Source organism: Cimex lectularius, unplaced genomic scaffold, assembly GCF_000648675.2.
Source record: "Cimex lectularius strain Harlan isolate CLEC.00 unplaced genomic scaffold, Clec_2.1 scaffold39, whole genome shotgun sequence".
Classification (NCBI taxonomy): domain Eukaryota; kingdom Metazoa; phylum Arthropoda; class Insecta; order Hemiptera; family Cimicidae; genus Cimex; species Cimex lectularius.
Genome location: NW_019392653.1, coordinates 87,706 through 114,660, shown reverse-complemented (window position 1 = coordinate 114,660; position 26,955 = coordinate 87,706). Strand labels below are relative to the sequence as shown.

Here is a 26,955-nt window from a genome sequence, read left to right as displayed (position 1 = left end):
CGGGTAGTGTGAGTGTAATTTTTAGCATAAAAGGTAGCTTCTCCCCAATTACCACGAGGAATATCGAGTAATTGGGGTCGAGTAAATGAATGTGCGAATGTAATTTATTAGCGCGAATGGAAGAGTGTATCAAATCACTCCAAGGAATATCGAATACTCTTTAGTAGTATGAATGTAGTCTGGTATGTGAATGAAATTTATTAGCTGAATGGTAGGGTTTAATAAACCCTACCATTCTCGCCAATAAATTTCATAAACCCGTTTTATTCCCTATTTTCACAAGGAATGTCGAGTGCTCGGGTAGTACGAAGTTAGTCTGGTATGTGAATGAAATTTATTAGCGTGAGTGATAGGGTGTATCCCCAACTACCGTGAGGAATATCGAGGGCTCTGGGGTAGTGTGAATGTAGTCTGGTTGGGAATGTAATTTATTAGCGCGAATGGTAGGGTTTACCCCAACTACCTTGAAGAATATTGAGTACTCTGGAGTGTGTAGTTAGATTATTGAGAACCAGACTGCGATGTTTCTATTTTATTCCTTTGTATTTTTTTGTTATTCATTTATTTTATTCACAATTGACTAGGTACAGAGGTATAGAGTTACGACAAAAAAAAAGAAAAAAAGAGAGAGTTGTTTACTCTTGTAACATGAAACATCATATCTTGGCTGGAGAAACAATAAAAGAAATTAGTATGATTAAAACGCGAGAAAGATAAGAAAAAAAACGCAAAGGTAAGGAAAAGAAAGCTGGCGATGACCAATGTTGTTTGCCAGTTATAAAACTAAAGAAAAACAACTCCTCAAGCCTTTTATTTCATAAATCAAATTATAATATTTTTACAGAGGCCAGATTTATGCCATTATAGGGGGTTATACGGTTCTAAACAGGTCTAAATTTTTCTATGTATCGGTGAAGACATTTCAAAATGATCAATTTTCTATGATTTTCGACAAAAATTCGAAGTTTTCTTTATTTGGAAGGCAAAAATTAGAGAAAAATATATTTTTGATTTTCACGAAAATTCGTAGGGGTTTTTCGGTGTAAAGAACCTATCAACTTGCATACTAGCGAAAAATTTGATATTAGTTTTTTGCACCTTAAAATTCCTCGGATACAGACTTTTGGAAAAGTGAAAAAATAAATTTTTAAATTAAATTCACTAATTTCATGGTCCCTTGACCAATTAATATATTACAATTAATTAAGGTTTTTAGTTGAGATAAAAAAGTCAATAACACGACCGGGATTCGAACCCACGATCTTCGGCTAAATACGCCGCTTCTCTACCATTTGAGCTATCGTGACCTCGGTCCACTCGGACACTAACTTCCCATCTCAACCGCACCTTTTGAATTTTCCCTCCTTTTTGCCATTTATCATTTATTCATTTGTAGCCGAGAATCAAATAGATTACACGAAATTTGAAAAATGGCAAAAAGGAGTGAAAATTCAAAAGGTGGGGTTGAGATGGGTAGTTGGTGTCCGAGTGGATCGAGGTCACGATAGCTCACGTGGTAGAGCAGCGGCGTATCTAGCCAACGATCGTGGGTTCGAATCCCCTCGTGCCATTGAATTTTTTATCTCAACTAAATACCTTAATTAATTGTAATTTTTTAAATTAAATTTTCCCTACAAATATCTACTTTATTATTGGAATTAAAACAAATATTCTCGCTGATGTCAGTTGTTCAGTTTGAAAATTTATAATTCCTCTGAATCCTTTCCAATTTGAAGGTTTATACGAATCATTAGGAAAGAGAAAATTATCCCATATCATTAGTAAAGCATAGGCCAAGCGATATGACTTACGGACTCTTATTTCTGGGGCAAAGCTGTCAATAAATGTCCGGCACGTAGAGAAAAGTTACTCGATATGTCCCACCTAATGGAATGGTGCCATTCTTTGGCTCCATATAGAGACCATGTAGGAATGCCACACGGCATAAGAATTGTGCTTGTCCAGAGTGTATCTCTTATATAGATTTTTAGACGGAACATTTGTATTGCTTTTTTTGATACCTCGTCTTGTGTTTATTAGCATAAATGTGAGGGTAAATAGGTTTTAATGCTAGAAATATCGACCACTTTTTCACTCACAAACACGCTAGATCTAGTTATGGTTTTGAAGGAATAGCAAATTCAGTTGTTACTGCCAAGCTTTACCTATTTTAAGTCACCATCAGGATAAAGCACTACTAAATAAACTAAGGATCGTGAGAGATCATTCTTACAGTCACTACTTCCTGACATGCTTTCCCGTACACTCGGTCGTCCTTAAATGGACAATGAGGATCTTTAATGTCCACACCTAGCCTTTTCGGCCTTATCGGACGTTTTGATTATCAATATGAGTGCTGACGACAGAATGGTATTACTACGCAGCATTGGTGTAGAGGCAGCTCAGCCCCGAAGAGCCAAGAGGACCTCGCTCCCCGATTGCCCATTCCGAGTAGTCGGGTTGCCCATTAAGCATCGAACCGTATACCGCGCGCAAAGGGCTACCTAAGCCGAAATACATCAGCCTGATCTCCCGCGCACTCCCTAGATAGAGAAGGCCACTCTACCACCCAGAGTATTGGGGCTTCCCAGCGTAGAAACTACCGGATCTTCTCCGGCCGCGGTTTTGTTTATAGTGGAATTGCTAACCACCCACTAGAGGAGACCGCCTATGATAAAAGCCTCAAATCGAGCTCAGCCTACACCTGCGTGGAATGCATACACGAAAAGGAGCAACCGATTCACTGCCCTTTTCCATTCGCCACTACTCACGCATTCGAGGGACTCTGACAGCTTAATCATAGTTATACGATACGCTTATACGCTTCGGTCCGATCCTTCGTATCCCGTGAGGCCGGGTGTATAACGATGGTCATACCAAGTTTCTTGCGAAGGTCAGATAGACCCGCCAGGGGCGTCACCACGAACTCTACGAGCCCATTCCCAGTGTAACAGGGGCTGAACCTTGGAACATTTCTGTTACCCAGTAGTACAGATGGCTATGCACCCTCCCCCGTCCATGCAGACAGGATCTGGTACCCTAACCCTCGTGTGCCTCTGATAAGGCACCCGCCGCCCCATGCCGACCCCAGGCCGACACGAGTACAGGTTGTGCTATTGAGAGGTTGCCACGTCCTCAGGGCTGCACCATTATTTTGCTATTTCGCGCTCGGACACACCTCTTGTAACCAAGGGTTGGCAAGGAAGAATGAAGGAACCTGGATTGAGAGAGGGACGTGGATGAGGACACGTTTCATGGGCCCCGAGCCTTAACCACAATGTACCACACGACGTTGTTGTAGTTCCACATTAAGTGGGCTGTAACTCCCTGGGTGGACTACTTCCAGATAAGCAGATATAACCCAGTGTTGGTACTTACCCCCGCCTTTGACTTCTAATCTGGAGACTCCAGACGACAAGGATGCAGTTTGCACCGCCGGGAAAATCACTGGTTTGCCTTTGCACATCTATCACCACGGTTCTTCATCCGTCAGGAAGGCACCACCGCACCGGGTGATGAAGGACCTGCGCGACAGGAGCCTTTTACATTAACTAAATGAAATTCAATTTACAGCACTGGCTGGTTTCTATCCCTAACATATCTCCCAGATTTGTGTATAATTATCTATACTATTGCTCATTGCTACTGGTAGCAATACATTTTGAAAAAATACATATTACTATTTGAGACCCACACGGTATTCAACTACTCCAATTCCTACAATCCAAAAATGTGAGAATCATCTTCAGTGGTCCTTTTGACGTATCCAATCCTATCATTCTCAATGACCTGAAAATCCAGTATGTCCTTGAAGAAGTAAAAACCTCTACAAGAACTTTCATAAAAATTAGTATAGTTTTCAAATGGGAGTAGTGTTTAGTTAAATCCTTCTGTTTTTTTCATAAAATAATATTCAAATAATGTAAATGCGTGTTTCTAGGTTGGGAAGGGGTGAAATAAATTTTTGAAACGAGAAACTAGAGTCACGGAATGCCGTTATTTGTCCTGAAACTTAATTAGCCCTTTTCTGAAGAGATTTTCCAACGGCCGGAGCGATTTATTAAGCAATAACGCGTTCCAGTGTTTCCGCAACGCTTCGCACAGTTTTCAATTATGCGGCCTCCCGGGGGCCCGGCCGTAAACCTGCGGCTCCAATTAAAATATGCGTTTTGCGTAGTTCGATGTTTACGGAGGAAAAGGCCGTGACGTGGTAGCTAAGAGGATGAGCTCGCCTGGGAAGCTTAAACTTCAAAATCCGCCCTTTTCACCCGCCTCCTCTGCGATTAATTATATTCAAGTTTTGCGTATACGACAATTTGATGTACTTTCGGAGCGTTGATGTATTGCCATGGGATATTCTTCAGCATTCGCTAGTACTTTTCTTACCATTGTCCGGCTAGCCGCGTTTTTTTTTTTTTTTTTTTTTTTGCAAGTACCTATCACAAACCATTTAAAACGAAATCACAGCCCAAAACCTAACAAAACATCAACTAAATTTTTTTATACTTGGATTATTCACACGTCAAATTGTTGAATTCTTATCAATGTTTATCCATTAATATTAAATCCTAATAAAAGTCCAAACGACCTATTTACTTCCTTTAAAAGAAATTAAACCACTACCTTGCCAATTTACATTTTCCCAACAAACCATTCAACCAAACTTCTACACCCGCATATACTATGGAATGTTGATATTATCTGGCGGTCATAATAGTAACATTTGGGATTATAACCGAAAATGGCCTATTGGCTGTACACGGCAGTAATAAGACCCAGAATAACCTATGGATCTGGTTGAACGAGGCTCAACAAAAAGTAGCTACCCAAACATCAAGCAGCATACAAAGACATGCAAACCTATGTATCGCAGGAGCAATGAGATCAACCCCTACAAATGCATTCAAAACTCTGCTAAACCTACCTCCAATGGAAATATTTATACTAGCAGAGCATAGAAAAAGCTCACTTAGGCCCCAGAAACAATTAAATTGAGTAGGAACTAAACAATTCGGGCATACAACCATAATTAACAAAATCAGACACCTATTCTTAGAAATGGGGACCGACTGATACAGAAAACATTATGTAAAACATCCTATACAGTCTCAACGGACTATAAAGGAAAGGAAGAACACAGGAGAGCATCAGACACAGCGATATGGTATACAGATGCCTCCAAAAAAAACAAAAAAAAACGAAGGAACCGGATCAGGCGCTTCGCTCTTTCAAACAGAAATACATGCCATCAATGCTTGTGCCCTGGAAAATCTTAAAATAGGTTACACTGGCAAAAAAATCCTCATAAGATCTAATAGCCAAGCAGCCATTAAAACATTAGCATGTAAAAGAATCACATCAAAATTAGTCAGTGAATGCATTCAAAATCTCCAAAATCTGGGGAAACACAACAATCTGTGCCAGGGCACAAGGTAATTTTGGGTAATAAGAAAGCAGATACACTGGCCAGAGGAGGATCTGCAAGACCATACATAGGCCCAGAACCTATTCTTGGGATAACAAAACAAATATAGAATCATCTCAGAATGGATCCAAGCAAAACAAAAGGAGAAGTGGATAACCTCTAGTGGCGCTTGACACAGTACACTTATGATGAAACAATCCTCACCAAGAATGGCAAAAACACTGCTGCAATTGGAGAGGGCTAAACTCAGAGGAGTGGTAGTACTACTACGATCACTGGCATCTGAGAAAACATATACACAACATGGGCATATACAACGATGATCCAATTTACAGATTATGTAATGAGGAGGAGGAAACAGCCACCCATATCATCTTTGAATGCGAAGCAACAGCTCAGTGAAAATTTAACCTAACATACGGAAAAAACTTAGGGAATCAAATTGCTGCAGCCACAGTCAATGACCTGATACTTCTAAGAAGAAGGATTGGGTCATTGCACTGAACTAAGGAACTAGGAAGGTACATTGAACCAAAAGGCTGGGGTGCCTGGGGAGCACAAATTCCGCTTCCTAGTATCCTTTTTTACCATAACATACTAATAACATGCAACAAAAAAAACCTGACCTCCTTTGTTGTTTTCTGGAAATTTTAAAGAAAAATATTCGATGTAGCTAAATAAAAAATTGAGCTGAGTGAAACAATTTTACCAAAAATTGGGCTATGAAAACAATGAACACACACACACACACACACACACATATTTAGATCGTCACATTACACTGGTGCTTTTGTCCTGTGAAGTTGTTTTCTTTCCCACGCCACTTTTACAGATTAATTATGATCCGGTCCCATGGCTGAGAGGACTGCCCCTTCGTTGGCTAGTTGATCAACTTGTTTCTATTTTATGTCCTGGAACCCCCCTCATATTATCCTTGTTATTTTTACCTAGGATAGAAAACAATTTAGCCATTGCCAGTTTGTAGCCAAAAACGTACTCATTTAGTTATCTGGGTCAAAAGTATATAGATATATGCAATTTTTTTTTAAATTATGAATTCCTGGGCACTTGTATGTGCAGAGTTTGTTTGCATATGGATCTGAGCTTAGAAATTTCGATATCGTACATAACCGTCCGATTAAATTAAAATTTTTCAGAACAGGGCATTAAGAAAATAATGATTCTGCAGTGGTCGATATATGTTCCACTTTCAGATTTCAGCATCTTCCTTTCTCTTTTTTCTTCGCGATAAATCAAGTTGAAAACACGGATAATAAAACTTAAGGCTTTTCCGACAATATCATCTATACTCAGTTAGATTTACATACACATATCCTCGAGACAAGACACGAATGTTAATAGGGATTGATCGGGAACGAGATCTCCGGCTGGCTATAAATTTTGATTTGGATCGGTAAGCCATAGATATTCGAAATGCGCAATGGACAATGCGACGCCTCGCGGACCGGCCGATCCGACTCGTCGTTGATTTGTTTGGACGGTCCACGAAATAAAAGCTTTTGTCACAATACATTTTTCCTCCTGTAATAGCAACCGGACATTATAAATTAACGTTTCCATCAATTTCAACCAACTTAGAACACCGCTTATTTCGGAAAAAATGTATTGTTGTTTTCACTCTCTTCCTTTCACACCCACTCACTCTCTCACTCTCTCTCTCTCTCTATCTATCTATCTATCTCTATCTCTATCTATCTACCTCTTTCTCTCTTATTACCTGCCTAGAAGGGATTGATTAACTAATGAATTGGGAAAGTGACAGAAATATATGTATATAAAAACCTTTGTTTGTAAAAATAGAGATTGATAGAATGGTAAGCAGAATAATCAATAGATAAATAGAACGATACTGAGAGAGAATGAAAAAGATGTGTAGAAAAAAGAAATCGTGTGTGTCAGAGAGAGAGAGAGAGAGAGAGAGAGAGAGAGAGAGAGAGATACAAGTGTTGATAAATGGATTGGTAATAAATATATAGATATAGATGGGTAGGTTGGTTGATGGATTGAAAAAAAGAGAGACATTAACGATTCCTACCAATTGTTTATATTATTATCTTTGTATACTATTGAACTCACCGCTCTTTCAGGGTGAGGTTTGGCAAAAAGTTCTCAGAGTTGTATCAGAAGGGTGCGTTTTTGGTCCCATCCTGTATAAGGTTTACAATACTGACTTTTCTATACAGGGTGTTCGGATACTTTTGTCACAAACTATGCCAATAGATTCTACATTCAAAATGGTATCAAAAAATTTTGATTAAATATGGTTCGGATCGTAACAGTTTCTGAGTTTTTCAGTTTTTCTGATTTTTTAAGATTTCACGACCGAGCTTCAAATAAACGATGATAACTCCAAAATTAAAGGTTTTGGACAAATCCGTTAGTACCATTCAAAGGTACGTTAAATTTCCAATAAGATGAGATCAATAGTAAACTTTTAAACCTTCGTGAAATAAGTTTTTTAGTAGCGAGAACTTTGAAAAAAAAAGTTGAAAATCTTACTGTGGTGATTCTAAACCACTATTTCCAAACCTAGAAACCAGCAAATTTCAGAAAACGTACTTAATTTAATATCCTTTTTAGTGGTACAATTACTTTTTTAATTACCTTTTTCAACGATGAAGAAATTGATGAAGGAATAGAAAATACCGTGGTTGACGGATTGGTAAGGTGGAAAATTATTTTTAAAAAAATTAAAGAAACTTTGAATGACTTTATTAAACGTTTTTTACGAATCAATGGATTTGTCCAAATTATCATTGTTTATTTGAAGCAAGGTTGTGAAAACTTAAAAAATTAGAAAAAGTGGAATAACTCCAAAACTGCTGAGATTCGGACCATAGTTAATTAGTACTTTTTGGTTTTATTTTGAATGCAGAACCTATGAGCAGAGTTTGTAACACGAGTAGCCGAACACCCTGTACAACGGATATCATCATTACCAACTGCTCGGATGACATTACAATTGTGTCTTCTGACTGTCTCCTACCTAAGAAATTTCTAGCGTCCAAAAATACTTTTAGTCAATTTCAAGTGTGCAAAAGATGGAGGAGATGTTCCCTTCTCACTCATCTCAGTTAAATCAGACTGAGGATCTTCAACTTCCGGACTCTCCTCCAAGGGGTTTTCTCAGACGCCCAGTTCTATCCTTGGATAGCATTAGGAAGTTTTTACATCTTAGACTTGTCGCATTCTTGGCTAGCGAAGCGGTGCAATGCTTGCCAAGTTCAGAAATGCTCTTGGACTTGGAGCCATATCCTCCGTGGTACAGTATGTTTTTTTAGGTGGGACTGATGGCTTGAACTGATAAAAGGCAGCTCGGAGCGCAGGGGAATCGTATTCGTTTTAAGACTAGAAGGTCCGCGGTTCGAGTGCGTTTGGAGTCATTTTTTCATCCCGGACACAGTGAAGATCTGTGACAAAGTGCTCGCCAGGTGGAGTAGAGATGCGACCGTCTAATAGACAAGGCATAGTAATAGCTTCCGTTTATAATTGAAAAAGCTATATAGCAGCGCAAGCCAAGAAGCTGCAAAGAGCCAGATATGGCTTAGGAGCGGCAAAACACAAAAGACACAGACGGCTTGGACTGATAAAACTCAGGAGTTCCCTACTGAGGGTTACATAAAAAAGGATAACGACAAGGAAGGTAAAGGGAAAAGTCTCCATCATCGCTTACCCCCAGGCATCAGAGCTGATGATCGGTCTTTACCTAGGCCCTTAAGGAAGGTGGACATGTGCTAAAAAGTTGGAGGACAATGTTGAATAAGAAAAATAAACATTGGCACTAAAAATAGCCTTGCCGTCAACTTTATATCAATAACAAGGGTGCTTCCCACTAAACTACTTCGGACTATACCTAAAAAGCAGGAATCGGAATCCCAATGCAATACTCCCAAGAATTAATAGAAAACATGGACTTTATGACCAAAAGACTTAACTGGAGAGACTTTGGACATATCCAATCATTTCAATAAAAAGTCCTCAAACAAATTGCCAAAGCTCGTTACTACATCATTAACTTTGCTATCCACACTGTCAACATTCATTATATCTGAGGTGATCCCATTTCACGTCTAATAGTGCCACACCAAGCTTTATATCCAAGCTAACTCCCCTACCCAAGCATTTTGTACCACCCCGAAGAGTCACCTGAAACGACGATAATCTCGAGACCTCCTCGGCCTTTAAGCTTCCAACATTAAGTTGGAATGTGGTAGCGATGTCTTGGTTCTGGTCTGGCCTATAAGCTTTTTCAGTAAATTTGCGTATATTTGTATCAACCTACTTAATAGATAAACAACCTAGTAAAGTTGAATGAAAGAGGTGCTTTTGCTTTGATTGATTCGTTGTTGGTTGATAGATTTTGATGGTTTGTGCTGATGAGTTGATAGGTATATGATCATTTAAATGTTGTTGAGGAAGATTTTTAAATATTCTTCTACTTTAGGTTAGAATTTTGCTCATACACGAGATGTTCAGTTGTTTGGGCAGTTGATCAATTTTGGGCCATAGGTGGTTATTTCATTCGTTGGCTGTTAGGCTTGTGAGTTCATTATTGCATGACTGAGCATGTAGTCTGATCTAGTTTGTTGATATAACCTATTTTGGAAAACCCGTAATGATTCTGGAACTTTGTAGCTTGATCAAACATTTCTTGTTGTGACGTAATCTTGTTTAGCTTTTGATGGGCTCTTTGGGTCCGTTTTTTCCCGCTCCTTCGAAATCCTAATTATGGGAAAGCCGCTGTGACGAGCGGCGACTTACACAACGGCCTCAGAAATCGTTTGTGACCGTTTGAAGTCCCTTTCCGCCGTATTGACTAGTTTCGGAAACGGCTTACCGACGGGCTTAATTGGGAGCCTTCAAAGGAAGCCCAGGGCACAAAAAGTCCACGGCATATTTCATAGACATCGATTTATCCAGCTTCGTCTATATGCTAATTGGACAAATTGCAACCGAAGACATTAACCGCTAATTACGCACAAATAACCCAAAATCGCTATGAAAGGAGTGACAACCCGGCCAAAAACTTATCGCCAAAAATTACCCCGCTATCATAGTCAAAGTCTATAAGGCATAATTGCATAGGTCGTTAATAAACTTGTCTAGATAATTTATTAGTAAGGCGCGGTTCAAATTAATCATTTTAAGCAATTAGTACTGCAGTTAATCAACTCACTTCTCGGTTGTTTGACGGCTTACATCTGGGTCCGTTTTCTTTAGCTTTAGCTGTTATTTTTCTTAATCGATTCATGCTATCTTCGCATTTCAATCTTTCAACCAACACAAGAAATTTTTTAAAAACTTATTGCGATTTATTTTCCTTTTTAAGGTCAGTTTTTTATTTTGAACTTTCAAGTGTTGATATACGGCTGTAAAAAGTTGCTTGTTCCGGGTGAAGGGCTGAGACGCGCAGTGTATATAACTCAGTTTTGACAAATTGACAATGAATAACGGTTTAATTTGAACCCGGGTGGGCAAAAAAGTAACCCCTATCGTTAAACTAGGCCTAAGTCTCCTATTCTACCCAGCCCGCCCGTTAAATAAACTTGCTTTATTTCATGACATCGTAAATCCGAGTTTTGTTGGCTATAACTTCCATCTAAACTGACTTTCTTCCAGACCACTCAGGGTGTTTAGTTCGGCGTGGGGAGGGTAAAAGTTCCTTTTATTTTGTGCGATAATATGCTGACAAAATGAAACTTTTGGATCTTCATAAGCTCGACGGCATAATTCGCTCTTCTTGCAGTTGGATATATGAAGTTAAACATACATCACAATGTGTAGTGATTAGTGACCGTTAATCGATAATTATTCAGATATCGTGAGATGCGGTCTGGTGTGATGTAGGTTTCAGAAAAACATTTTCTTTATCGTGCCAACGTTTCGATCTTTGTTGAGATCGTCTTCAGGGCCGGGGATTTACAAACATTGTTTACATTTAACAAATACATTTAGGATGTGGAAATTCACTTTTATTGTTAAATGTATGTTAAATTTGTTAAATGTAAACAATGTTTGTAAATCCCAGTCCCTGAAGATGATCTCAATAAAGATCGAAACGTTGGCACCATAAAGAAAATGTTTTTCTGAAACCTACATCACACCAGACCGCATCTCATGATTTCTGACTAATACATCACAATCTTCCAATTAATTAAGGTTTTCAGTTGAGATAAAAAGTCAGTGTCACGAGCGGGATTCGAACCCACGACCTTCAGGTAGATAGCCGCTGTTCTACCACTTGAGCTATAGTGACCTCGATCCATTCGGACACTAACGTCCCATCTCAACCCCACCTTTTGATATTTCCCTCCTTTTTGCCATTTTTCAAATGTCGTGTAATCTGTTTGATTCTCGGCGACAAATTAAGGCCGAAGATCGTGGGTTCGAATCCCGCTTGTGACACTGACTTTTTTATCTCTACCAAAACCTTAATTAATTGAAAAGAATTTATTTGGTCAAGCGGAAGACGAAACCTAATAAATGTACAAATATGTTTTTACATAATGTGAAATTATATAGGCCCTGATGATGGCCTTAAAATAGGCCGAAAGCGTGGCAGTAGCAACTGAATTTGCTTTTTTCAATACAATTGATCCAGAGTGTTCGTATCTTCATATATACCATTAAAAAAAAGCTAAGAATACGTAATAAGCAAATAATTTACCTAATTTTTTATTCATGAATATTTTACTGAATAACTTCAGTATTTTAATTTTTTCTTTAGTAAAATTAAATCAGACGACACTTCAAGTTCAAAATTGAGTAGATTCGACTTGATACTTCTTTGAATAGACGGACTTTTATTTTTTATTGTCCTATTTGATTCTCAGCGACAAATGAAATGGCCACGGAGAGCTTTAGTGAAGATATACTTCATTTAACTTACTGAACCTGAGCTATCATCACTTCAAACCACTCGGTCACAAAGGTGGTAGAGCAGCGGCGTATCTAGCCAAGGGTCGTGGGTTCGAATCCCGCTCGTGACACTGCCTTTTTTATTTTAACTAAAAACCTTAATTAATTGAAAGATACTAATTGGTCAAGCGAACCACGAAAACTAGTGAATACATCACAATGTCATGTCATAATTAAATTATAAACTTTATATTACGAATTTTATGTTTGGCAAAGATAACAATCGTTTGATGATGTAATATTGGGCCATTATTCAGATCAAGGTTGCTCGACGCTTCCCACATAATAGAAACTTATCCCTTGGCTCCTTATAGAGAGCGTACAGTCATGCCACTAGAGTTAAAAATGTTTCTTGGGAGAAGTATTGGGTTGTCCGGAAAATAATGCAGGATTTTAAGTTTTCATTAAAAAAAATCTATATAAAATATTCTGTTTACGTTTACAGGATTACTCATTNGTATGGGAAATTATTTTGATTAAAGAACATTGCTTTAAAGTAACTAGTTTCTTTTTTTTTGTTTAATACCAAAATCCTGCATTATTTTCCGGACAACCCAATAGTTTCTGGATCCCTTTTCCGAATGTTCTTAAAGGACGTTGGGTTTTTTATTGTATGTGTTGTCTAAGTGCGTGTATTTATTAGTTTGAGTGGTGAGGGGCCCCCAGCAGTGTATAAGTGTTTAGTGTCAATAGCGGAATATCGAGTACTCCACCGACTAACAAGAATGAATGTACATAAATGTGAATGTATTTATTTGTGCGAAAACTATACATGTTAGTTTTCGTCTAGATTATATTTTATATACGTCGTGGGCTGAAATGACCTGGAGCTTGCTTGGGAAGCGACGATATCCGGAGGATTTGGTTCATGGAGTTAACAGCGTTGAACTCCCCTTCGGTATAGAAACTAGGTTAGAACATCGGGATGTGACAACCATCGGAAAGTACAATAAATTGATTGATGATGGATCGACCTACTATTGAACAACTTGGAAAAAAAAAGATCTTCAGTGAGGTCACAATGACAGAACGACAATTCTTTAAGTTTTTGTCGAGCTTTCGATGATTATATCGTCATCATTAGGCCAATTTATTGTAGGAAAATATCGCAGTTAGAACATATTGTATAACTTAAAAAAATTAAAAAACTATTTTTCTTACTTTAGCTCGATGAGTGTTGAAATATATCTTGAGAAAACTGTATTTATAAAAAGATTATTTAAAAATAGGTGAAGCTCAGTATCTAAACATTAACGGTATGGAATAAATTAAAAACCATAAAAACAACATAATATAAAATTTAAAAAAAATTGGTCGTACAGGTTACCTCGATTAAAATATACGTATAAGTACATGCCCCTTTTTTTCATAAAATAACTTTTTTCTCAGGTACATTTGAATATCACTGTTAAGATAACACAAAATTAATTAAGCTTATTTTTTTAACTGTAACATGAGGCCCCCCCCATGAGGTACGAAAAAACTTTCTTTCTTTTTTTTATAACGGGAAAGCCTCCTCGACCTCATGGGTCCGGGTGGCTTTCCCGTTATAAAAAAAAAGAAAGAAAGTTTTTTCGTACCTCATGGGGGGGGGCCTCATGTTACAGTTAAAAAAAATAAGCTTAATTAATTTTGTGTTATCTTAACTGTGATATTCAAATGTACCTGAGAAAAAAAGTTATTTTATAAAAAAAAAGAGGCATGTACTTATATGTATATTTTAATCGAGGTAATCTGTACGACCAATTTTTTTAAAATTTTATATTATGTTGTTTTTATGATTTTTAATTTATTCCATACAGTTAATGTTTACTGAGTTTCACCTAATTTTAAATAATCCTATTATTAATGCATTTTTTTTCTCAAGATATATTCCTACACTCATCAAGTTAAAGTAAGAAAATTTTATTAATTTTTTTAAATTATAAAATGGTTCTAACTGCAATATTTTCCTACAATAAATATCCACTGATGATGACGATATAATATTCGAAAGCTCGGCAAATATTTAAAAACTTGTCGTTCTGTTGTATTCTCACTGAAGAACCTTTTGTTCCAAATTGATTAATTTTTTTCATTAATTGGTTGATAGGTCGCACTAGGATCACTTTTTTGCTACATGTATGTGTGATAAGTAGATTGAATAGGTTATTTATCTGGTGATTGATTTGATGATTGGTAATTAAAGTAATAGTGTTTTTAGCAGTTTTTGCGTTGATGCTTGTTACTTCGTTGATGCTGCTATTTATTATTATTATAAAGTTGTCCCATTAAATCAACTTTCAGTTAGGCATGAAGTACTTTCTAACTTACTTTAAGCCGCAATAAACCCGCCATCTCTATTAACCTTATAAACCGATGATAAAACTAAAATTTATGTTGATTAATTTTTTTATTGTCATCTTCAACGTATTTCACACATTATATAAGAGCCAAGGAAAAATAAAAGATAAAAGGTTTGTTATTGTCATTTTTTATTATTAATAATTAGTAAGAAACCTTATTAGTCTTTGGTATTTTGTTTTTAGTTCATTAACCCTTCTAAAAGTTTTTAAAAAAATCTTATTAATTTATTTGATGATAGTAGAGTTTTTTACAATTTCAAATCTGTGAGATTGTAGAGAGATTATGTAAATGGACCCCTGTGGTTCTACCGGAGATGGGGGGCTGGCCAATCCGACGAAAAAGGAGGCCGCTCGCTTGTTTCCCTTCCTCAGCCCGGATCGTAAGTTAAAACGGACTGGTTAACAGCCCTTCCATTACCACACGGGTTGTTAATCGGCCTCCCTTGAAAAATTGGATACTGGAAAAGGGCTGGAAACCCTTCGGACGGAACGGAAAAGACAATCGATTCGAGGCCGATTTACAATAACTAAATCCGATTGTTGTTTTTCCGGCTCTGAGAACAATATGTTTGCATTTGTGGATGTATAAAATTTAACTGATTTTATGGATATATAAAACCGCAAGGGCCGAGAGTTAAACGTGAAAGGCAGGTCGTGGGTTCGAGCCCCGTAATCGCCAGAGGAATTTTCTTTCAGGCACCTATGCCCCCCACAAAAACAAAAGAATACTGAAAATATTAATGAACATAAAATCTGAATAATATGTAAAAGAATAATTCCATTAAAAAATATGAATATAAATGTAATAAAGTAAAAATTCAATTTTTAAGGTTATAATAACTGGAAAAATACCGTCAGAAGACAAAACTAGAGAAAGTAGGTAGATCAGTTTGATTATAGACACAAGTTTCAGTTCATCACGTCCTCGGTTACACATAAATACCTCAGAACAATGGTTTGTTTCTATCGTGTTTACATCCTTTTCGTAGGTTATATGTTTACATCCGTTTTGTGGGTTATGTTTTTAAATCCTTTTTGTAGGTTATGTGTTTACATCCGGTTTTTTTTTTTTTTTTTTTTTTTTTTAACGAGGGTTCGCAACAGCAGAGGTAATATATACCCTCAGGGTGCCGGTTTTTTTGAAAAAAAAAGCCCATTTGTAAGTATGTCGGGTTCGAATCCAGCGGCCCTGCATTCGAACCCGGGACCTTTACCTTACAGTGATGAGCGCCGTGTCAAAGAATAAACCTTGGGGCCACCGACGCCCCTTACATCCGTTTTGTAAGTTATGTTTTTAAATCCTTTTTGTAGGTTATGCGTTTACATCCTTGTTGTAGGTTATCTGTTCACACCATTTTTGTAGGTTATGTGTTTCNTTACATTCTTTTTGTAGGTTAGGAGTTTACATCGTTCATGTAGGTTAGGTGTTTACATCGTTCTTGTAGGTTATGTGTTTACATCCATTTTGTAGGTTATATTTACTGGCAAATACCGTTAAGCTCTAGTTGTATCACCATCTAGGCCTCAGAAAAATACTGACGGTATTTAGCACTGAATAGTTGGTCTGTGTGTTTTCTCCGTATACCATTTGCAGTTTATAATAATTGACAATATTTTCTGAAAGATAAAACTAGTGAACAGAGATGTTTAGACTGATTAAGAAATGACAAGCTACAGTTCCCATCATCTCCATGGCCAATAACTGAAAATAATTTTTTACTATGTGGTTGTTCTATGTATTTTTACCATATAGAACTCCTTTTTTTCGGTTATATTTACTGGCACAATACAGTTAAGCCCACAATAATATCGCCATCTAGGTCTCACAACAATTTTGACAGTATTTAGCACTGAATGGTTGGTCGGTGTGTTTTTTCCGTGTTTATAACCTTTTTTGTAGGTTATAATAATTGCCAAAATTGTCTGAAAGACAAAATAGTGAACACAGAAGATTAGACTGATAAGAGATGGCAAGCTATGGTTCCGTGACCTTTTCGATTTCACAATATCTCCAGAAAATGTTGCACTTGATGGTTTGTATGTGTGTTTTTTCCGTGTTTATAACCTTTTTGTAGGTGATAGTCATTGACAAAATTATCTGAAAGACAAAATAGTGAACACAGAAGATTAGACTGATAACAGATGGCAAGTTAAAGTTCCATGACCTCTTCGATTTCACAATATCTCCTGAAAATGTTTCACTTGATGGTTTGTCTGTGGGTTTTTTCCGTGTTTATAACCTTTTTGTAGGTGATAGTCATTAACAAAATTGTCTGAAAGGCAAAACTAGCAAACGGAGAAGATTAGACTGATAAGAAATGACCAAGTTCCATCACCTCTTTGACTTCACAATATCTGCAGAAAATTTTACTCTTGATAGTTTGTCAGTGTTTTTTCCGTATTTGTAACCTTTTTGTAGGTTATAATAATTGACAAAATTTTTTGAAAGAAGAAAAATAGCAAACGCAGAAGATTAAACTTATCAGAAATTCACTAATTTCGTGGTCCGCTTGACCAATTAATACTTTACAATTAATTAAGGTTTTTATTAGTTGAAATGAAAAAAAGTTATTGCCATTAACTTTTTTTCATCTCAACTAAAAACCTTATCAGAAATGACCAACTTCCATCACTTCTTTGACTTCACAATATGTGCAGAAAATGTTGCTCTTGATAGTTTGTCAGTGTGTTTTTCCGTATTTATAACCATTTTGTAGGTTATAATAATTGACAAAACTAGCAAACGCAGAAGATTAGACTGATAAGAAATGACAATCTTCCATCACTTCTTTGACTTCACAGTATCTCCAGAAAATTTTGCACTGATTGTAATGTGTTTTTTCCGTATTTATAACCTTTTTGGGTTATAATAATTGTGAAAATTGTCTGGAAGATAAAACTGGTGAACTAAGACGATTAGACCCTAAGAGATGACAAGCTACAATTCGATCACCTCTTCGACCTCACTGTGCATCATCTACAGAATAATTTTGCACTTGATGGTTTGTCTTTGTGTTTTCCCTAAATTGAAGTCCTTTTTTTTAGGTAAGATTAATTGGCAAAATACCGTTAAGCTTCATTTATATCACCGTCTAGTCCTCACAAAATTACTGTATTGATGTATGAAATTAATCCTAAAAGTAAATGTAGATAAAATCCAGCAAATAACCTTTACCCTCCGACCTGGAGCCACCACCACTGTACCTTCATGGCATTACCTTTCTATATTCAACCACGTTCGGGCTGAATATGTCCCAACTGTCATCCCATCCAAATTTCCCAATCCATAATTCCCCCAAAAAATAGCAATAATAAATAAAATCAAATGGTAAATGCACCCTTCTACGTATAAAATCTCACACCCACAATAACCTTACTGTTCAATTTGCGAAAGATGTGATAAAATTCCTACACGTAAAATGCCACAACTGCCCTAATCTCTAACTATACCCCATAATAACCCCTACCCCCAGGAGATTAAAAGCCAATGGTCTCGTGACCTTTTTAGAGCCAGATTTTGTTTTATTGTATTTTCAAATGTGTACATATGAATAATTTTATTTATATATAAAAAGTAAATACGTTGAAATTTTTTTTCACTAAATGGTGTTTCTGTGCGTTTCCTCGTAACTATGACATTTTTGTAGGTTGTATAAATTGGAAAAATAACTTTCAACAGAAATAACAGGATGCTGTTTTCAGTTTAATGTTGGTCCACATATTTCCGCTATGTTTCAAAAATGAAAGCTGAAAAATTGTTAAGCAATTTATTACTAAAATACTTGCCATTAAAGATATATTTGTGTTTGCTTTAGAGCAATTGTTTAATCAAATTATTGTGTGAAAAACTGACAAACGATCGTTTCAAAACTGAACGAAAAGTCGTAAAAGTCCGGTTCAAAAAAAAAAAAAAATCTTACGGATTTAGGTAGAGTTAAATTAATCTGTGGTATTTTAAAAGAAAACCGCTTTGAATGGGAATCGGGACGCGATTTAACTCCGGAATGAAAAGGGATGAATAGGAGAAAAACGAAATTCGAACAAAGTACTTGAAAGGACTTCACCGAGGGAGAGAGAAAGAGAAAGAAAACGAGGAAAGAAAAAACTCACGACTATCACAGATCCAGAAAAAAGATAAAGGATCAAAGATAATCACAGGCTTTATTTTTTATTTTTCACCGAGGAAAACCGTCGAAACGGCCAATTGAAAGATATTTAATATAATTTTCACCCCACCAATGAATTATTCATTTCCCAACCCCTGTTCCGTCCAAGGTCCGGGGATGTTTTAATACAAGGCATAAGGTGACTTTTAAATGGTTCTGGGGTAAATTGAAAATTGTTTTATGCCGAAAAGGGGGCTTGTGTAGTGCTTGACAAACCCTAAACAAGTTAGTATAGGACGACCCGAAATTGCCACTTTTTTTAAAACCACCTCATACCCCTAGTTTTTGTATACAAATAAAAATTGTTCAAATCGATCGATACATTTCAATTAAGGATAAACTTTTAAGTCTCTCACTTTATATTAACGTTAATGCAATTTCTAAAATGAATCCCTCATCTTCTAAAACACTATTAGAAAAGAAATAATGAACTCGACTTTTAGAAATTTATAGAGGTGTGTAATATTCCTGTGTTTTCATTCTGACGTTTCGATAACACGTCCTGTATGATGATTATTGATGATTGGTCCCGATTGAAAGCAAGAGATCTTATCTACTTTCGGATCATCGCCCATACAAATAAGACCCTAATCCATATCATAACATCCAACGCAGCGATTATCCTGCAAACATGTCCATGTCTAGGTCGATTAAAGAAAATGCGATTTCGAAAGGATGCTTTATAAAATCGAAAAATATTTTAGAAAGTCTTAGAAAGATGTAAGTACACTATGACTTTTCATGCTTTTGGAAATAATAAAAATATTAAAATAATATGCTCACAGCATTCTGAGAATGTAATAATATATGAGTTTTCATACATTTGAAAATAACTAAACATAAAAAAATATTGCGGTGAATTATACTTTTTCATGTCAACCAAGATCTTAGATAAAAGTATATTTAATTAAAGTAACAGTTTTGTAACAACCTAGTTGATTGTTTCGTCATGTAAATGATATGGAAGTGTTAGCGTGAAAAAAGGACCAGGGGCGAAGGTGGGATCGAACCCACGACCGCTATGAGCCGAAAGTCGATCACGCTATTTACGGAAATATTGTGGGACAAAATTTGGAAAAAAGATTTATAATTATTTTTATTGGTTTTTTGTTTTTACTTTTTTCAAATTTTTATGCAAAGAAGTTGGAGAAGAAAAATCTGGTGCTCTACGACTTGGGCTATGTTGACTTTGGTCCGCGATACACCAACTCCTGTTCTCAACTGACTACTTTAATTTTTCTAGGCGGTAAATATTGGTGGTAAAAGAGACAAATTTTGATGAGGGAATTCTTCCAAGGTTTTTCTTCTAGTCAATTTTGACTAAAACCCTTGCATCAGTCTCTTGTGTGACAAAAGTGAACTGTTCACCTTTTCTTTCTCAACGAGTTTTTTTAGAATTTAAATAATTTACTAGTTTAAATTCTCCTTTACATTGTCTTTTTTCTTCTCTGATAAAAAAAATTGATAATTAATAAACGGGATTTTATGAATCGTCTATTTAAAACTCCTGATCTCAACTGACTACTACTTAAATTTTTCTAGGCGGTAAATATTGGTGGTAAAAGAGAAACATTTTGATGAGGGAATTCCTCCAAGGTTTTTCTTCTAGTCAATTTTGACTAAAACCGTTTTTATACGTACAAAAATTTTTGTAACAACCTCGTTATTTTTGCGTCATTCTCTTTTGTGACAAAAGTGAACTGTTCAACTTTTCTTTCTCAACGAGTTTTTTTAGAATTTAAATAATTTACTAGTTTAAATTCTCCTTTACATCGTCTTTTTTTTCTCTGATAAAAAAATTGATAATTAATAAACAGGATTTTATGAATCGTCAATTTAAACCTCCTGATCTCAACTGACTACTAGTTAAATTTTTCTAGGCGGTAAATATTGGTGGTAAAAGGGAAAAATTTTGATGAGGGATTTCCTCTAAGTTTTTTCTTCTAGTCAATTTTGACTAAAACCGTTTTTAAACGTAAAAAGACTTTTGTAACAACCTCGTTATTTTTGCATCATTCTCTTTTGTGACAAAAGTGAACTGTTCAACTTTTCTTTCTCAACGAGTTTTTTTAGAATTTAAATAATTTACTAGTTTAAATTCTCCTTTACATCGTCTTTTTTTTCTCTGATAAAAAAATTGATAATTAATAAACAGGATTTTATGAATCGTCTATTTAAACCTCCTGATCTCAACTGACTACTACTTAAATTTTTCTAGGCGGTAAATATTGGTGGTAAAAGAGAAAAATTTTGATGAGGGAATTCCTCTAAGGTTTTTCTTCTAGTCAATTTTGACTAAAACCGTTTTTATACGTACAAAGACTTTTGTAACAACCTAGTTTTCTTTGCATCATTCTTTTTTGTGACGAAAGTGAACTGTTCAACTTTTCATTCTGAGCGAATGTTTTTAGAATTTAAATAATTTACTAGTTTAAATTCTCCTTTACATTGTCTTTATTTTCTCTGATAAAAAAAATTGATAATTAATAAACGGGATTTTATGAATCGTCTATTCAAAACGCCTGATCTCAACTGACTACTACTTAAATTTTTCTAGGCGGTAAATATTGGTGGTAAAAGAGAAAAATTTTGATGAGGGATTTCCTCTAAGTTTTTTCTTCTAGTCAATTTTGACTAAAGCCGTTTTTGTACGTACAAAACTTTTGTAACAACCTAGTTTTCTTTGCATCATTCTTTTTTGTGACGAAAGTGAACTGTTCAACTTTTCATTCTGAGCAAGTTTTGTTTTAAGAATTTAAATAATTTACTAGTTTAAATTCTCCTTTACATTGTCTTTTTTCTTCTCTGATAAAAAAAAATTGATCATTAATAAACGAGATTTTATGATTCGTCTATTTAAACCTCCTGATCTCAACTGACTACTAGTTAAATTTTTCTAGGCGGTAAATATTGGTGGTAAAAGAGAAAAATTTTGATGAGGGATTTCCTCTAAGGTTTTTCTTCTCGTCAATTTTGACTAAAACCGTTTTTATACGTAAAAAGACTTTTGTAACAACCTCGTTATTTTTGCATCATTCTCTTTTGTGACAAAAGTGAACTGTTCAATTTTTCTTTCTGAGCGAGTGTTTTTAGAATTTAAATAATTTACTAGTTTAAATTCTCCTTTAAATTGTCTTTCTTTCTTCTCTGATAAAAAATTCATAATTAATAAACGGGATTTTATGAATCTTCTATTCAAAACTTGCCAGTAAGTAATGAATGATTCGACTCTTTTTAAATTGTCGCCGAATAGCCTGGCCGTAGGCTGGAAAATAAATGGAAGGTAAATTGGGCTGTTTCTGTATTGAATGGATCTTTTTTAAACGTTTTAACGAATCTAAAACGAAAATTAATTTCAGGGTAGTTTCCTATTCTTTCAGCTAAATTATAAAACAGTGGCGTCTAAAAAAATATTTTTTAATTTTTTAACAAAATAATTTTCATTTTCTTAGTGAACGTTGATCGGCAATAGGATCTCAGTTTGTTTCTCATCCGACGTTGAATACATATTTCATCAAGTGAACACGGTAAAAAGCGAGAATAGATGAACCCATACATCGTTATTAATCATCATCAATCATGAACACCATTAATTATATTTTCTCCTGGTTCATATTTTAAACAAATATTAATTTAAGTGTGTTTTTAAAGTGGAAAAACATTATTAGTGGATAGTATTATGTAGAAAGTGTAGAAAGATATCAACATTTTACAATTAATTAAGGTTTTTTTTAGTTGAGATGAAAAAAAGTTAATGGCACGAGAGGGATTCGAACCCACGACCTTCGGCTAGATACGCCTCTGCTCTACCACCTGAGCTATCGTGACCTCGATCCACTCGGACATCAACTCCCCATCTCAACCCCAACTTATGAGTTTTCCCTCCTTTTGCCATTTTTCATTTTTGTGATGGGGAGTTGATGTCCGAGTGGATCGAGGTCACGATAGCTCAAGTGGTAGAACAACGGCGTATCTAGCCGAAGGTCGTGGGTTCGAATCCCTCTCATGCCATTAACTTTTTTTCATCTCAACTACAAAAACCTTAATTAATTGTAATGTATTAATTGGTCAAGCGGACCACGAAATTAGTGAATTTATAGAGAATATTTTTCAATTAATTAACGTTTTTAGATGAGATAAAAAAGTTAGTGTCATGGGCGGGATTCGAACCCACGACGGTAGTGTCTGTTAGTTTCAGAGAGAATTTTAAAGAGAAAGAAATATACATTTATGGAATGAAAAAGCAAGATAGGAAGATAGAGTGAGAGATCCTGCTTTTTCAACGTGCCAAGTACCCAATAGTAAACTATTCTTGTATATTTACAATAATCTTCCCGGTCTATCCTGAGCAAGTACGAAGTAAGGTGAAACTGTTTTCGACCTGGTGAGAAACGTCTATCAGTAAATTAGTTTTTAAATTTTCTTAAATTGTCCTTTCATCAGATTCTAAAAACGAAATATGAGACAGTATTAAAACTCAAATAACATACATTACAGAGAATTATTTTTTGGTGTTCGTATTTTTAAGAGCACACTAGCGAAACTTGACGGATTCGGAGATATTGAATAATGTATTTTAACTTATAGCATGTTCAAAGGAAAAAAGTATTGAAATTTCGTGAGGCGGCTGTAGTACCAATACCAACGCTTGAACGGCTATGGTGGGCTTTAAATTGCAAAATTGACTTGTAAATTGCCTACGATCCGACCGGATAATTCACCATCGGCTGTTGGCGGTTTTAAAATGAGAATTTACACCCTTTACAAAATATTTCACGTTTTCTCTTTTATCCGGTGTCGGATAAAAACACTTTTTACAACCGTTCGTACCTCGGGCGAAGTCTGGCCCAGATAGCCGGTTGTATCTTATCGAGGCTCCCGTCTAGAATCCCAATGGGCACGATGTACAAACCAGTGAGATTAAAATATATAGGAATAAATAAAATGAAACGGGTAATCAATTATCGATTTTTTTTAATTCTAAAGGCTCCTTTGTACGTACTATGTGGATGGGGTGGCTGTTTAGGGGTGTGCAATCACAGGCGAATCTTTGTTTTATGCCACTTTCTCTTTTTACGAGCCCATCCCCCATCCCGTACAAGGGCGTGTTGCCGTTTTTGTTATATTTTCCCGGAATTCGGACACGGCTAAACCTAGGCCTAAATCTGTATTATAAATGTTTTTTCTTACAGGTAGGAAAACACATAACCCTAACATAAACTGTTACTGGATCAGGACAATCTTGTTTTTATTCGCGCCCTATTTGTCTTTTGTTAAAAATAAATTTGTTTATTAAAAAAAAAGTCTAGATATTTTATAATCTTGGCTCTCTTTGAACTCAACGAATCAAAAGGATTTAATTACTTTCTTATATAAAAAAAACCGTCTTTGAATTTGTTTTATCACCCCTTGTTCAATGGATCGACTAATTACTTTTCATTATCAAAGATATCGACGTTTCCTAAAATAAAATATTTATTTTAAGCAAACAACGAAAAACATGAAACAAACCCTTTTTGGTATTAACGACCAATTTTTCCTGGTCAGACAGTCCGATCACGATTTTATTCATACAGCATGCTGACAGCGCTGATTTGCATTGTACGCAGCAGATGAAATTACGGCCAATTATAGAGAGATTTCATCAAAAGGATGGAACAAGCGAAAAATTAACCGATATTTCATCCACACGACAAAATTTGCCTCAAAATCATTTCGCCGATCGACGAAACAAGTGATGACTACTTTTTTTTTTAAAATAAATTAGACATCATAAAAATAAATCATGGAACCACTACACAATTAATACCACTAAACTATCGCAACGACAGGTACAAACGAAATATTACAATAGCAACTACCATTATTTACTATTATTTTCAGGATATTAAATTGATTTACTTCAATCAAAATTACAACGAAGACAATTAGAAATTTAGACAACAATTTTAACAACATTTAAAAGTATTAATACGACAACTACACTAGATACCAATAGAGATGTTATAATGCAATTTCCAACTAAAACTACAAGAATAAATAAAGCTGAAATAACTTCTGTACTTACGACAACTACAACTAAGTTAATAACTGCATCTTCTACTAAAACTACAACAACAATTAATAGTGAAACTACTTCTACATAACCACAACTACAACTAACACAATTAGAAATTTAGACAGCAATTTTAACAACATTTAAAAGTATTTATACCACAACTACAATAGATACCAACACAGGCGTTATAATGCAATTTACAACTAAAACTACAAGAATAAATAAAGCTGAAATAACTTCTGTACTTACCACAACTACAACTAAGATAATAACTGCATCATCTACAAAATCTACAACAACAATTAGTGGTGAAACTACTTATACATAACCACAACAACAACTAAGATAATTACAAATTAGATAGCAATTCTAACTGTATCTAAAACTCTTATACCAATCGAGATGTTATAATTCAACTTACAACTGAAACTACAACAATAATTAAAGCTGAATTAACTACTACATCTACCACAACTATAACTAAGACAATAACTAGTACAGGGGTTCACTGAAACTTCAACTAAAATTAAAACTACAATTATTGCAACATATACTCCATCTACTACTAAAACTACAACAACAATTAAAGGTAAAACTACTTCTACATAAGCACAACTACAACTAAGGTCATTACAAATTTATGCAGCGATTTTAACTTATCTAAAATTACTTATACCAATAGAGACGTTATAATGCAACTTACAACTGAAATTACAACAATAATTAAAGCTGAAATAACTACTATATGTACCAAAACTACAACTAAGAAAATAATTAGTACAAACGTTATACTGAAACCTTAACTAAAATTAAAACTACAATTAGTGCTACTTATACTGCATCTACTACTAAAACTACAACAACAACTAAAGTTAAAGATACTTTTACATAATTACAACTAAAACTAAGACAGATATTAATACAGAATGTAAACTGTGATATATCTACAATTAAAACTACTGCATCTACAAACACTAATAGAGAAGTTAAACTGAAGCACAATACTAAAATTACGACTATTACATACCTGAATCCAGCTACAACTAAGATAGATGCTAATTGAGTCTTTAAACCGTAACATACCACTACAGTTAAAACTGCAACTAGTTCCACAAATACTGCAACTACAACTTGAACTACAACTGTTTAAAGTGAAATAACTAATATATAACCGCAACTAAAACTAAATCTAACACTGATACTAACTGAATAAAGACATTAAACAGCAGCACATAACTGAAATTAAAATCATAATGATTACGACATCTACCACAATTACAACTACTAATGAGATAATAATTAGAACAGACATTATACTGGAACTCCAACTACAACTCTCCTACATGCACGGTGTTCAGCTGCTCGTGGTACAAACATTGCCCTTAGCTTCTACATTCAAAATGAAACCAAAAATTCCTAATTATCTATGGTCTGAATCTCAGTAGTTTCCGAGTTATTCCACTTTTTTCTGATTTTATTAAGATTTCACGACCTTGCTTCAGATAAACAATGACAACTAGGTTTTGGAGAAATCCGTTGATATCAATGAAAACTACGTTAAATTACCAAAAAGATGTGATCAATACTAAACTATATAACTAGGAAATAAATGTTTTAGTAGAGAGAACTTTGAAAAAACTTTTTTTTTTCAAAGTTGAAAAACTTCCTATGGTGATTTTAATTCAACTATTTCCAAACATAGAAATATAATCATCTTTGAAAAATGTAATTAAAACAGAAATTACACCACTAAAAGGATATTAAATGGAGTCCGTTTTCTGAATTTTGCTGCTCTCTAGGTTTGGAAATTGTTGTTTGAAATCGCGATAGTAAATTTTTCAACTTTGAAAAAAAAATTTCAATGTTCTCCCTTCTAAAATTCTTATTTCACCTATACTGCATCGACGACAATAATAAAAAGTCAACTACTACTACACAACCACTTCTACAACTAAAACTAAATCTGATACTAATGGAGATTTATACTGCAGCATACAACTAATTAAAACTACAACTACTACA

The 26,955-nt window shown here is 35.1% G+C and overlaps 1 protein-coding gene across 4 annotated transcripts in view; it reads left to right on the top strand.

Annotated features, from left to right (window-relative positions):
• The window catches only part of LOC106671161 (collagen alpha-1(XXV) chain-like), a 57,341-nt gene that overhangs the window by 5,314 nt on the left and 25,072 nt on the right, over positions 1-26,955 (top strand). The window lies entirely within an intron of this gene.